The sequence below is a fragment of the Salmo salar genome, chromosome 14 (genome assembly GCF_965601325.2).
Source record: "Salmo salar chromosome 14, fSalSal1, whole genome shotgun sequence".
NCBI lineage: Eukaryota > Metazoa > Chordata > Actinopteri > Salmoniformes > Salmonidae > Salmo > Salmo salar.
Genome location: NC_138304.1, coordinates 19,963,472 through 19,977,383, shown reverse-complemented (window position 1 = coordinate 19,977,383; position 13,912 = coordinate 19,963,472). Strand labels below are relative to the sequence as shown.

The following is a 13,912-nucleotide window of genomic DNA, read 5'->3' as shown; positions in this document are numbered from 1 at the left end:
TAGATAGATACACATAAGAAGATAAACTAAACAAGTTTTGTATTTACTGTCATATTTATTGAGGACATACAGTACCAGTCAAAAGTTTGGACACACCTACTCATTCAAGGGTTTTTCTTTATTTTTACTATTTCCTACATTGTTGAACAATAGTGAGGTCATCAAAACTATGAAATAACACATATGGAATCATGTAGTAACCAAAAAAAGTGTTAAAATATATTTTAGATGAGATTCTTCAAAGTAGCCACCCTTTGCCTGGATGACAGCTTTGCCTTGACAGTTTTGCACACAAGATGGAAAATGGTTGAAAAAAAATGTATCTATGCCTTCATTTCCTAGAAATATCACCGCATTTGATATGCTCCTATAAACTTCACGTTGATGCTCAATGGTCCTTTTAGATGGAAAAGACCACTACTACTAGACAAGGCTCCAACGCAGGGGTTAGGTGACTGTTTATGTTGTGTAGAATCCCAGTTATCTTTATGCTATTAGCAAGGCAACTACCTTCGCCATAGGGCTGGGATTCTATCTGTTATTGTTTTGATCACATCTTATTTCTGGAATAGTCGAGGCCTTATCAGTTTTCATGCTTCACCAACTAGGTCTGTGACGGTCATGAAATTGTCAGTACGTTATTGTCAGATGAAAGATGAACAGAGCAAAGTACAGAGAGATCCTTGGTGGAAATCTGCTCCAGAGCGCTCAGGACCTCAGACTGGGGCGAAGGTTCACCTTCCAACAGGACAACGACCCTAAGCACCAAGCCAATACAACGCAGGAGTGGCTTCGGGAGAAGTCTATGAATGTCCTTGAGTGGCCCAGCCAGAGCCCGAACATCTCTGGAGAGATCTAAAAATAGCTGTGCAGCGACGCTCCCCAACCAACCTGACAGAGGATCTTCAGAGAAGAATGGGAGAAACGCCCCAAATACAGATGTGCCAAGCTTAGCGTCATACCCAAGAAGACAAGGTTGTAATTGCTGCCAAAGGTGCTTCAACAAAGTACTGAGCAAAGGGTCTGAATACTTATGTAAATGAGATATTTCAGTTTACCTGTTAAAAACCTGTTTTTGTTTTGTCATTATGGGGTATTGTGTGTAGATTGATGAGGGGGGGAAAAAACGACAATCTATTTTAGAATAAGGCTGTAACGTAAAAAATGTTGGAAAAAGTCAAGGGGTCTGAATACTTTCCGAAGGCACTGTTTATATAGGCTGCATGGTGCGACTTTAGACTATTGATGATTTGAAAAAGTAGCAGCTTGTGCTCCTTCCTTTTCACCCATCAGACTATTCTCAATGTAATCTTGTCTTTACTAATATGTCAAATGTGTTTTGATTTAGAATGGCCCATTATCAAATCGGCTGGAAATGAGGCAGGGGGCAAAAAATAAATGTAATCTGTATGTGCTCCAATAGCGAATGGAGGCCGCACGCTTTCCCGCCGGTCCGTTTTTCAATGATGCTACTTGGGTTTTATAGCGGAGCATGTGCTTAATATGAGCAGCTGAGAAATAAATAAGAACACTTACTTCACTCCTCACATCAACCACTGTTTGAAGAGCATGCTCTCGCTGCCCCGACAGGTGATATTCCTGTTTGAAGAGCACGCTCTCGCTGCCCCGACAGGTGATATTCCTGTTTGAAGAGCACGCTCTCGCTGCCCCGACAGGTGATATTCCTGTTTGAAGAGCACGCTCTCGCTGTCCCGACAGGTGATATTCCTGTTTGAAGAGCACGCTCTCGCTGTCCCGACAGGTGATATTCCTGTTTGAAGAGCACGCTCTCGCTGCCCCGACAGGTGATATTCCTGTTTGAAGAGCACGCTCTCGCTGCCCCGACAGGTGATATTCCTGTTTGAAGAGCACGCTCTCGCTGCCCCGACAGGTGATATTGCGCCCAAACTCTGTATGCCATGGGCTCTCCAGGGCTTAATTTGGGAAACCAAGTGAAATCTGTTCGGGAACATCGATAGAAACATGTTTTCGCAACTAAACATATTTCACTAAAACTGTGAACAGCCCCTCAAATGCTCAAGAAAGGAATGAAGGTGAGAGGGGAGGAGATGGAAATGCACAGCTGTGAGATATTCTGTAGTTAAAGGTAATGTGTCACCCAATTAATTCTAAAATATAATACAAATTCACTATAATTGTAGACTAACTCTGTAAGCCGCCCTGCACAATCAATGCACCAACAACATTGCCTAGGCCTCTACGTTCTCTCCCAGACTCATGGGTAGAAATGTTGGAGCGTAGCATAAGGTAACCAGTCCATCCAGTATGCATAATAATACAGTCTACAATCAAAGGTGACTACTCATTAATATTGGAGTATAGGCTAGATCAATTATGTACTAAAGACATCTTAAATCAGTTTTGTTTTATGTTTTTCAGCCATGCGTAATATGCAGTAGGTTATATACTGCATAACGGCACAATCATCATTTTAATTCAGGGTTGTTGTTTGTTTTCGGGCTTGGGGTCATAAGCCTATAAGTATTGAATGAATCATCATCTTAGAAAGTGCTGTCCATTTCGTTGTGTTGGGCTTTGAAACAACATCCACAATAACCATGTTTTACACTGTTTCAACCTGTTGAACTTCTTTCTTCAAATCAATCACAGTGAGCTGAGTTTTAAAAGCACCATACTGTCATGATGATAAGTCTTTGATGTGATTTTTGATTGTATTTGCATTACTGTCAGAGTGTTTAGAGGAACAATAGAGCCCCGCGTACCAGGCCATTAATTTTTTTTAATGTTTTATTTCACCTTTATTTAACCAGGTAGGCAAGTTGAGAACAAGTTCTCATTTACAATTGCGACCTGGCCAAGATAAAGCAAAGCAGTTTGACACATACAACAACACAGAGTTACACATGGAGTAAAACAAACACACAGTCAATAATACAGTAGAAAAATAAGTCTATATACAATGTGAGCAAATGAGGTGAGATAAGGGAGGTAAAGGCAAAAAAAGGCCATGGTGGCGAAGTAAATACAATATAGCAAGTAAAACACTGGAACGGTAGATTTGCAGTGGAAGAAAGTGCAAAGTAGAAATAGAAATAATGGGGTGAAAAGGAGCTAAATAAATAAATAAATAAATACAGTATGGGGAAGGGGTAGTTGTTTGGGCTAAATTATAGATGGGCTATGTACAGGTGCAGTAATCTGTGAGCTGCTCTGACAGCTAGTGCTTAAAGCTAGTGAGGGAGATAAGTGTTTCCAGTTTCAGAGATTTTTGTATTTCGTTCCAGTCATTGGCAGCAGAGAACTGGAAGGAGAGGCGGCCGAAGGAGGAATTGGCTTTGGGGGTGACCAGTGAGATATACCTGCTGGATCGCGTGCTACAGGTGGGTGCTGCTATGGTGACCAGCGAGCTGAGATAAGGGGGGACTTTACCTAGCAGGGTCTTGTAGATGACCAGGAGCCAGTGGGCTTGGCGATCAGTATGAAGCGAGGGCCAGCCAACGAGAGCGTACAGGTCGCAGTGGTGGGTAGTATATGGGGCTTTGGTGACAAAACGGATGGCACTGTGATAGACTGCATCCAGTTTATTGAGTAGGGTATTGGAGGCCATTTTGTAAATGACATCGCCAAAGTCGAGGATCGGTAGGATGGTCAGTTTTACGAGGGTATGTTTGGCAGCATGAGTGAAGGATGCTTTGTTGCGAAATAGGAAGCCAATTCTAGATTTAACTTTGGATTGGAGATGTTTGATGTGAGTCTGGAAGGAGAGTTTACAGTCTAACCAGACACCTAGGTATTTGTAGTTGTCCACATATTCTAAGTCAGAACCGTCCAGAGTAGTGATGCTGGACGGGTGGGCAGGTGCAGGCAGCGATCGGTTGAAGAGCATGCATTTAGTTTTACTTGTATTTAAGAGCAGTTGGAGGCCACGGAAGGAGAGTTGTATGGCATTGAAGCTCGTCTTGAGGGTTGTTAACACAGTGTCCAAAGAAGGGCCAGAAGTACACAGAATGGTGTCATCTGCACAGAGGTGGATCAGAGACTCACCAGCACCAAGAGCGACATCATTGATGTATACAAAGAAGAGAGTCGGCACAAGAATTGAACCCTGTGGCACCCCCATAGAGACTGCCAGAGGTTCGGACAACAGGCCCTCCGATTTGACACACTGAACTCTATCAGAGAAGTAGTTGGTGAACCAGGCGAGGCAATCATTTGAGAAACCAAGACTACTGAGTCTGCCGATGAGGATGTGGTGATGGACAGAGTCGAAAGCCTTGGCCAGGTCAATGAAGACGGCTGCACAGTATTGTTTCTTATCGATGGTGGTTAAGATATCATTTAGGACCTTGAGCATGACCAGCTCTGAAACCAGATTGCATAGCGGAGAAGGTGCGGTGGGATTCGAAATGGTCGGTAATCTGTTTGTTGACTTGGCTTTCGAAGACCTTAGAAAGGCAGGGTAGGATAGATATAGGTCTGTAGCAGTTTGGGTCAAGAGTGTCCCCCCCCTCTGAAGAGGGGGATGACAGCAGCTGCTTTCCAATCTTTGGGAATCTCAGACGACACGAAAGAGAGGTTGAACAGGCTAGTAATAGGGGTTGCAACAATTTCAGCAGATAATTTTAGAAAGAAAGGCTCCAGATTGTCTAGCCCGGCTGATTTGTAGGGGTCCAGATTTTGCAGCTCTTTCAGAACATCAGCTGACTGGATTTGGGAGAAGGAGAAATGGGGAAGGCTTGGGCAAGTTGCTGTGGGGGGTGCAGTGCTGTTGACCGGGGTAGGGGTAGCCAGGTGGAAAGCATGGCCAGCCGTAGAAAAATGCTTATTGAAATTCTCAATTATAGTGGATTTATCGGTGGTGACAGAGTTTCCTATCCTCGGTGCAGTGGGCAGCTGGAAGGAGGTGCTCTTATTCTCCATGGACTTTACAGTGTCCCATAACTTTTTTGAGTTTGTGTTGCAGGAAGCAAATTTCTGCTTGAAAAAGCTAGCCTTGGCTTTTCTAACTGCCTGTGTATATCTGTTCCTAACTTCCCTGAAAAGTTGTATATCACGGGGGCTGTTCGATGCTCACGCAGAACGCCACAGGATGTTTTTGTGTTGGTTAAGGGCAGTCAGGTCTGGGGAGAACCAAGGGCTATATCTGTTCCTGGTTCTAAATTTCTTGAATGGGGCATGCTTATTTAAGATGGTGAGGAAGGCATTTTTAAATGGAGGGACAATAGAGCCCTGACTACCAGGCTATTAGGATCTGATGGAGGGACAATAGAGCCCTGACTAACAGGCCATTAGGACCTGATGGAGGAACAATAGAGCCCTGAGAACCAGGCCATTAGGATCTGGTGGAGGAACAATAGAGCCCTGACTACCAGGCCATTAGGACCTGATGGAGGAACAATAGAGCCCTGAGTACCAGGCCATTTGGACCTGATGGAGGAACAATAGAGCCCTGAGTACCAGGCCATTAGGACCTGATGGAGGAACAATAGAGCCCTGAATACCAGACCATTAGGACCTGATGGTAGTTAGCAAGTTGGGTTCTACCAAAGCATGTCCAGAGTGCATAAAAGGGGATTACCGTGACTCAGAGTCACATGGCATTTTACTGCGGTCATGACCCGTGACTGCCGGTGTGGCGGTAATATGTTCCCGCAACAGCCCTATTCACAACTAGGATCGTGTTATAGATAACAAATTTGGACTGAGCTGTGTTACTATCCTGATAGTAACTGCAGGCAAGACTTGATCTAGATTTCCTCCCAATAGATTTTGCTCCAAAGAAATGAATTGATCTCAAGGGAGACTATAGGCCTAGTTCAGCATAGGGAAGTAGAATCGCCCTGTCTCACACACACTTCCCTGAACACGTTTTTCTAGGTTGTGTGGGAAGCTAGACTAACCCATGACCTTTCAAAGGTGAACTCATACTGTCCTCTGATCAATGGTCACGCATTCTTGACTTCAAAACTTGCAGCCTGTGACTCTGACACAGACCAACTGACACAGGTTTGTTCGATGTCATTTCAGCAAACCATGACACCCACCATCTCAGATTGTTCTGAAATCGTTTTTTATTATTTAGAAACAGATAAGATTAGCATTACGGCAACATTATTTTGTTAGAATATCATTTTATCTCTGAGAAATGAAGCTAATTGATTGCACCCAAATTGTTCATCTGAATTTATAGAATAAATAAAATATTCAATAAATATAGAACCTAATATCGGATTTGGACCAAACCTTTTTTTAACAATGAGTAAGAAAGATAGTCAAAAGCCCTCCACGGAGCCCCCACACCAATCCCACCCCAACAACCAGTATATAGTATCAGTTCTCTATGTTTAACAAGTAGGATAGAGCTGCGGCTCGGATATTGTTTCTTCATCCTATGTAATGTCTTCTCAGCTAAGTTTTTTTCCTCCTATTCAGAGAAAATCGTTATGGAAGTTCCTTGCATCCTTTACCATGAAGTAGTGTGAAAGTACCAGGTTTTGACCACTAGATGCAGCAGTTTCTGCCATACAGCCACACTCTTATCCATTTTGCTGGTATCGTGTTTATTAAACAGATCACACAATTTCCATTGTAACTTTGGGTAGAAAACCAATAGATTTGGCCCATGACAGAAATAAATTGTGTGGCCATCCTCACAATTCAAGCCAGTCCTCCATGAAAGCAAATCAGTTTGTCCTTCTTTTATGCTTAATCTGTGTCCAGGAAAAGGCCCATTTGTGTGTGGTTTATTTCCTTCAAAAAAGGTCTGGATTAGTTACTGTTAGACCATTCCTGATGAACAAGCAAACCATTAGGCTACAGCAGTTCTAATGGTTTCAATGTTATGGTCTCAAATGGTCTTCAAATGGAAATAGTTGAAAACACACACTGTATAGTGTTTTGTAATGTTTTTTAAAAAATGTATTTTTAATTTAACCTTTATTTAACTAGGCAAGTCAGTTAAACTTATTTACAATGACAGCCTACCCCTGCCAAACCCTAACCCGGACGACGCTGGACCAATCATGGCCTGTTGTGATACAGTCTGGAATCGAACCAGGGTCTGTAGTGACACCTCTTGCACTGAGATGCAGTGCCTTAGACTGCTGCACCACTCGGGAAAGTAGTGTGAATTAAACCCAACCCAATACCATGGGTGATGTCACTAATCACAATATACAGAGTTGTTTCCTAATAACTGTATTGACAAACATAAGACTGCCATGCAATTCAATATTTTATTAGGGTTGTCACAACAATGAAGTCCCTAGCGCATTTCACCATCAAAGTTTTGGGCTTCCAGGAAAAGTCTTTGTATGAGAATTGCATAGGGATAGCCCTCAGAGAACAGACACTTGTTGGACTACTCGAGGAGAGTTGGTTTGACACATTAGGTTGCTATTATTAAACTGAATTGCTGGCTTGAATTGTGAGTATGACCACAACATTTATTTTCATAATGAGATGAATCCATTGGTTTTCTACCCAAAGTCACAAAGGAAATGTTGTGATCAATTTAATAAACACAAGAGACCAGCACAATGGATAAAATAGTGTTGTGGTATAGCAAGAACAGCTGCATCTAGTGATCAAAACCTTGTACTTTCACACTACTTTATGGCAAATAATGCAAGCGACTTCAATTACTAATTTCTCTGAAAAGGGGAAAAAAACATCACCAGATTCACAGGGAATACATTAAATAGTATGGAGAAGCAATACTCCAAGCCACAGTTTCATACTACTTGTCAAACATAGAGAACTGTGAACTGGCTGTTGGGTGGGATTGGCATGCGGTGTGGGGGGGTCTGTGAGTGGCTTTAGATTTTTTTAATATTCATTGGTAGGAAGAACTTTGGTGTAAATCAGATGTTGGGTACTATATTTAATATATGAATATTATCTGAATCCTATAAATGAAAATGGCCAATTTGGGTGCAATCAATTAGCTTAATTTCTCAGAGATCAAATTATATTTCAAGAACATGTTGTTTCTGAAATGCTAATCGTATCTGTTACTAACTACAGAAACTACTTCAGAAATCTGAGATGGTGGGTGTCAAAATCCCCTTTCTTGTGCTTTTTGAGGTGGAATGACCCACAGAGGTCACCAAGTCAGACTAGTCTAAACTAGTACAGCCACTAATGCAAAGTCTCACAGCTCTTCATCAAAGGCTTTGACAAACAAGACCAGAACTGCAGGTCCAGCCTCTATGGTAGAAAGGACAGGCTAATTAGAGGACACGCCTCAAAAGATCTCCCAGTCAAGTTTTCGGCTACTCTGAGTCTCCACTTAAATGAGTCATGGCGCAGAGTAATAATGGCTCGCAGACCACATGGCTGAACGGGAACTATGAAACTGAAATGTAGGCCTAACAGCACAGTAAACATATAGCTAGTTCTACTCCTGTAATTGTAAACAAATGAGTCGTTGTTGTTCTGTTATTGTTAGGGATAGTCTAGGTCAAGTCTGGTTCTGGAAAACAGAACTCTCAATCACCCAGAAGACATGCTCTGCTGTGTAAACTCTGTCTACTTCCACTTGACCCCAAAGTAAAGACAAGACAACATTCCTAGAGTCCTTGAAACAGACACACACAGAGAGAGATAAAGAGAGAATGTGCCTTGTTAAATCATCTGGCGGAATCCACCACTCTGTCCACCAGTGTCATAAACACCGTTTGCACAACAGCTAAAGTATTTGTAACTAACAAGATGTGAATGATGCCTAATGTGGTGCCATAGCAGTATTGGCATACTGGCATAAGTTAATCAAATCAAAGCACCTGACCACCCTACATCCTGAACTGGTTCAGTCAGCCCATACCCACGAGACTCCAAATCTGTCACCTCCTATCTAAAAGGTTTCATTCTATCTATGGCCTTCTCACCATCATTATATTCTAGTTGTCATTGTTATCTGCACAGCACACACCATCTCCTTCTCACAGAAAGGAAACACCACAGGCTCCTCTCCAGACATGTGTCAGGTGACATTTGTGATTGTCTGTTGCCATGACGCATTTGTTTGACCAACGTTACCGGTATGGTAAGGACAGTTAGCCCTACTTAGCAGGGTCTATAATGCTAGATAGTTTGACAGGCCAAAAGACAATAACGTTACCACATTGTTGGATGAACAATTGTTCCATATCTATGCAAAAATAGTCTACGCTAACTAAATATGCTACAGGTAGATAGTTAACGTTCACTAACTAACTAAAAATATAACAAACAAACCAAATAGTTAGGTAACTAACTGTTACCCACGTGTAATAAAACGTGATATAAATGGGGAGATCAACACACTCAAAATGCCATGATGAAACCCTTTTGTCAATACCACAGTAAGCTAACGTTAGTAAGCTAGTTCACTACGGTAGCTAACGTCGCCAGACAGGAAAGCGCCTATCAAATATATCTACCGTTAGCATCAACAGCCCGGCATTACAGCTGTGGATGACACACACAGCTAACTAATACAAATTAAATAAAAAACGTTTCGACAAAAGCAAGCCGACACTAGCTAGTAACCTATTGAGTCTCATTTCAATTACACCAAATAACATTGGATTATCCGTCGAGAGAGCTACCGGTAGCAAGCTACAAAATAGATTTGCTAGCCAGCTAACGTTAGCTAACATCGCAGCACATCTGCAAGAATCGAGAGCCTAGACAATGCAACCTCACCTCACCATCATCCGCTATTCCCGCGTCTCTTGGAAGAATTTTGTCAATACACCAACCTCATTTGTAGGCTTTGTGACCATATCACTCCCAAAACATCACAGCAATGGCGCCAATGTATTTATTAAACTAAGATATTTTTATGAAAATCTGCAGGCATCAATGGCCCTTGTTACCAGCCCGGAAGTGATGGGGAAACGAAACGTTGTTAAGGCAGTCCGCTTGCCTGCGATTGGACCGCTGAAGGTGGCGCGTGCTTGAGGTAGCTGTGATGTCCCAGGGTTACTGGCGGTCAGAGGAAGGGCCCCTGCCTAGTTTGGAAGGCTTGAGAAATCTTGTTGTAATAAATATATAAGTCAAATTCACCATTCACAAAACCAACTTACACCAAGAGGAAACATTTTCTGGAACATGCTTATTCCTGACATTGTCTAGAACAAATGCATGGTTAAGGCCTTACAAATATTGTATACCAAACAAATTTAAGGAAGTGCACTTTAAAATTGTACATAAGATATATCCATGTAATTCTATGTTGTCCAAATTTGTGGCTATTGATGATATCTGCGTTTTCTGTGAAAAAGAATGTGAGAATCTGTCTCACTTGTTCTTTGGATGTAAATTTGTGTCAGAATTTTGGGAAAACCTTGCAGAACACTTATTTACCATTATGAACACTACCCATGTTTTTGGCACGAAGGATATAATATGTTACTATTGCAATGATAACAAGACCATTGAAATGATTGTGATTTTTTAAATTCTTGTTGCCAAATACTTTATACACAAACAAAAATTCCCAAATTCTATACCAAAATTGCACATATTTTTGATTGAATTTAACTATCTTATTAAAACATTATCCCTAGTGAATAACAACAAGAATAACATTTTCCAGAATCATTCTAATGATCTTTTTTTCAGAGTGATTACAATTGCACTAGAATTGTTTATTATTTTATTATTTCATTGATATGTTTTGTATGTTTTAGTATTTTCTTGTTAATACCTGTGTTCTGTTTTGTATGATGTAGCACTGTAAGTTGTTGATCTGTATTATAAATACAAAAAAAGGAGTGAGAATGTTTAATTTTTTTTAATTAAGAGCCCCTGCCGATTGTGCCGATGATGATGTGCAACTTATATATATTTGTTGTACCTTTAGGCAAGTCAGTTAAGAACAAATTCTTATTTACAATGACGTCCTACCAGATGGGGGCTGGGATTAAAAATACAATTAAAAGATAGGACAAAACACACATCACGACAAGACAGACACCACAACATTACATAAAGAGCGACCTAAGACAACAACATAGCATGGCAGCAACACATGAAAACACGGCATGGAAGCAACACAACATGACAACAACATGGTAGCAACACAATATGGCAGCAGTACAACATGGTAGCAGCACAAAACATGGTACAAACATTATTGGGCACAGACAGCAGCACAAAGGGCATGAAGGTAGAGACAACAATACATCACACGATTAGTCACAACTATCAGTAAGAGTGTCCATGATTGAGTCTTTGAATGAAGAGATGGAGTTAAAACGGTCCAGATTGAGTGTTTTTGCAGTTTGTTCCAGTCGCTAGCTGCAGCGAACTGAAAAGAGGAGCGACCCAGGGATGTGTGTGATTTGAGGCCCTTTAACAGAATGTGACTGGCAGAACGGGTATTGTATGTGGAGGATGAGGGCTGCAGTAGGTATCTCAGATAGGGGGGAATGAGGCCTAAGAGGGTTTTATAAATAAGCATCAATCAGTGGGTCTTGCGACGGGTATACAGAGATGACCAGTTTACAGAGGAGTATAGAATGCAGTGATGTGTCCTATAAGGAGCATTGGTGGCAAATCTGATGGCCGAATGGTCAACTTCACGAGGGTCAGCCCACCAGAGCAAGGCCAGCACAATGATCTATAAATCAACCCAACATCCTAACAGCTGGACAATCATTTAATTTTTTTATTTTTAATTTCAACTTTATTTAACCAGGTAGGCCAGTTGAGAACAAGTTCTCATTTACAACTGCGACCTGGCCAAGATAAAGCAAAGCAGTGTGACAAAAACAACACAGAGTTACACATAAACAAATGTACGGTCAATAACACAATATAAAAAAACAGAAAAATCTATGTACAGTGTGTGCAAATGTAGAAGAGTAGGGAGGTAGGCAATAAATAGGCCATAGAGGCGAAATAATTACAATTTAGCATTAAAACTGGACTGATAGATGTGCAGATGATGATATGCAAGTAGAGATACTGGGGTGCAAAAGAGCAAGAGGGTAAGTAAAAATATGGGGATGAGGTAGTTGGGTGTGCTATTTACAGACTGGCTGTGTACAGGTACAGTGATCTGTAAGCTGCTCTGACAGCTGATGCTTAAAGTTAGAGAGGGATATATAAGACTCCAGCTTCAGTGGTTTTTGCAATTCGTTCCAGTCATTGGCAGCAGAGAACTGGAAGGAAAGGCGGCCAAAGCAAGTGTTGGCTTTGGGGATGACCAGTGAAATGTACCTGCTGGACCGCGTGCTACGGGTGTTGCTATGGTGACCAGTGAGCTGAGATAAGGTGGGGTTTTACCTAGCAAAAACTTATAGATGACCTGGAGCCAGTGGGTTTGGCGACGAATATGTAGTGAAGGTCAGCCAACGAGAGCATACAGGTCGCAGTGGTGGGTCGTGTATGGGGCTTTGGTGACAAAACGGATGGCACTGTGATAGACTACATCCAGTTTCCTGAGTAGAGTGTTGGGGGCTATTTTGTAAATGACATCGCCGAAGTCAAGGATCGGTAGGATAGTCAGTTTACCGAGGGTATGTTTGGCAGCATGAGTGAAGGAGGCTTTGTTGCGAAATAGGAAGCCGATTCTAGATTTAATTTTGGATTGGAGATGCTTAATGTGAGTCTGTAAGGAGAGTTTGCAGTCTAACCAGACACCTAGGTATTTTTAGTTGTCCACATATTCTAGGTCAGAACCGTCCAGAGTAGTGATGCTAGTCGGGCGGGAGGGTGCGGGCAGCAATCGGTTGAAGAGCATGCACTTAGTTTTACTAGCATTTAAAAGCAGTTGGAGGCTACGGAAGGAGTGTTGTATGGCGTTGAAACTCGTTTGGAGGTTTGTTAGCACAGTGTCCAAAGAAGGGCCAGATGTATACAGAATGGTATTGTGTGCGTAGAGGTGGATCAGAGAATCACCGGCAGCAAGAGCAACATCATTGATATAGACAGAGAAGAGAGTCGGCCCGAGAATTGAACCCTGTGGCACCCCCATAGAGACTGCCTGAGGTCCAGACAACAGGCACTCCGATTTGACACACTGAAGTCTATCTGAGAAGTAGTTGGTGAACCAGGCGAGTCATTTGAGAAGCCAAGGCTATTGACTTTGTCGATAAGAATGCGGTGACTGACAGAGTCGAAAGCCTTGGCCAGGTCAATGAAGACGGCTGCACAGTACTGTCTTTTATCGATAGCGGTTATGATATCGTTTAGGACCTTGAGCGTGGCTGAGCGTGGCATGACCAGCTCGGAAACCAGATTGCATAGTGGAGAAGGTACGGTGGGATTTGAAATGGTCGGTGATCTGTTTGTTAACTTGGCTTTCGGAGATCTTAGAAAGGCAGTGCAGGATTGATATAGGTCTATAACAATTTTGGGGCTGGAGTGTCGACCACTTCGAAGAGGGGGATGACCGTGGCAGCTTTCCGATCTTTGGGGATCTCAGACGACACGAAAGAGAGGTTGAATAGGCTAGTAATAGGGGTTGCAACAATTTCGGTGGATAATTTTAGAAAGAGAGGGTCCAGATTGTCTAGCCCAGCTGATTTGTAGCGATCCAGATTTTGCAGCTCTTTCAGAACATCAGCTGTCTGGATTTGGGTGAAGGAGAAGCGGGGGGGGGGGGGGGGGTCTTGGGCAAGTTGCTGCAGGGGGTGCTGAGATATTGGCCGGGGTAGGGGTAGCCACGTGGAGAGCATGGCCAGCTGTAGACAAATGCTTATTGAAATGATAAATTATCGTAGATTTATCGATGGTGACAGTGTTTCCTATCCTCAGTGCAGTGGGCAGCTGGGAGGAGGTGCTCTTATTCTCCATGGCCTTTACAGTGTCCCAAAACTTTTTGGAATTAGTGCTACAGGAAGCAAATTTCTGTTTGAAAAAGCTAGCCTTAGCTCTCCTAACTGACTGAGTATATTGGTTCCTGACTTCCCTGAAAAGTTGCATATCGCGAGGGTTA

The 13,912-nt window shown here is 42.3% G+C and overlaps 1 protein-coding gene across 3 annotated transcripts in view; it reads right to left on the bottom strand.

Moving 5' to 3' along the window:
- Positions 1-9,877, bottom strand: part of LOC106568845 (fatty acid CoA ligase Acsl3) — a 32,199-nt gene extending 22,322 nt beyond the window's left edge. Inside the window, exon 1 of one of the 3 annotated variants that reach the window (XM_014139569.3) lies at positions 9,675-9,877. The gene's annotated coding sequence lies outside the window, so the exon portion shown is untranslated. Of the gene's footprint in view, positions 1-9,669 lie in introns of all 3 variants that reach the window. The other 2 variants (XM_014139568.3, XM_014139570.3) reach the window with 2 other exon arrangements.
- Positions 9,878-13,912: the final 4,035 nt, after the last annotated feature.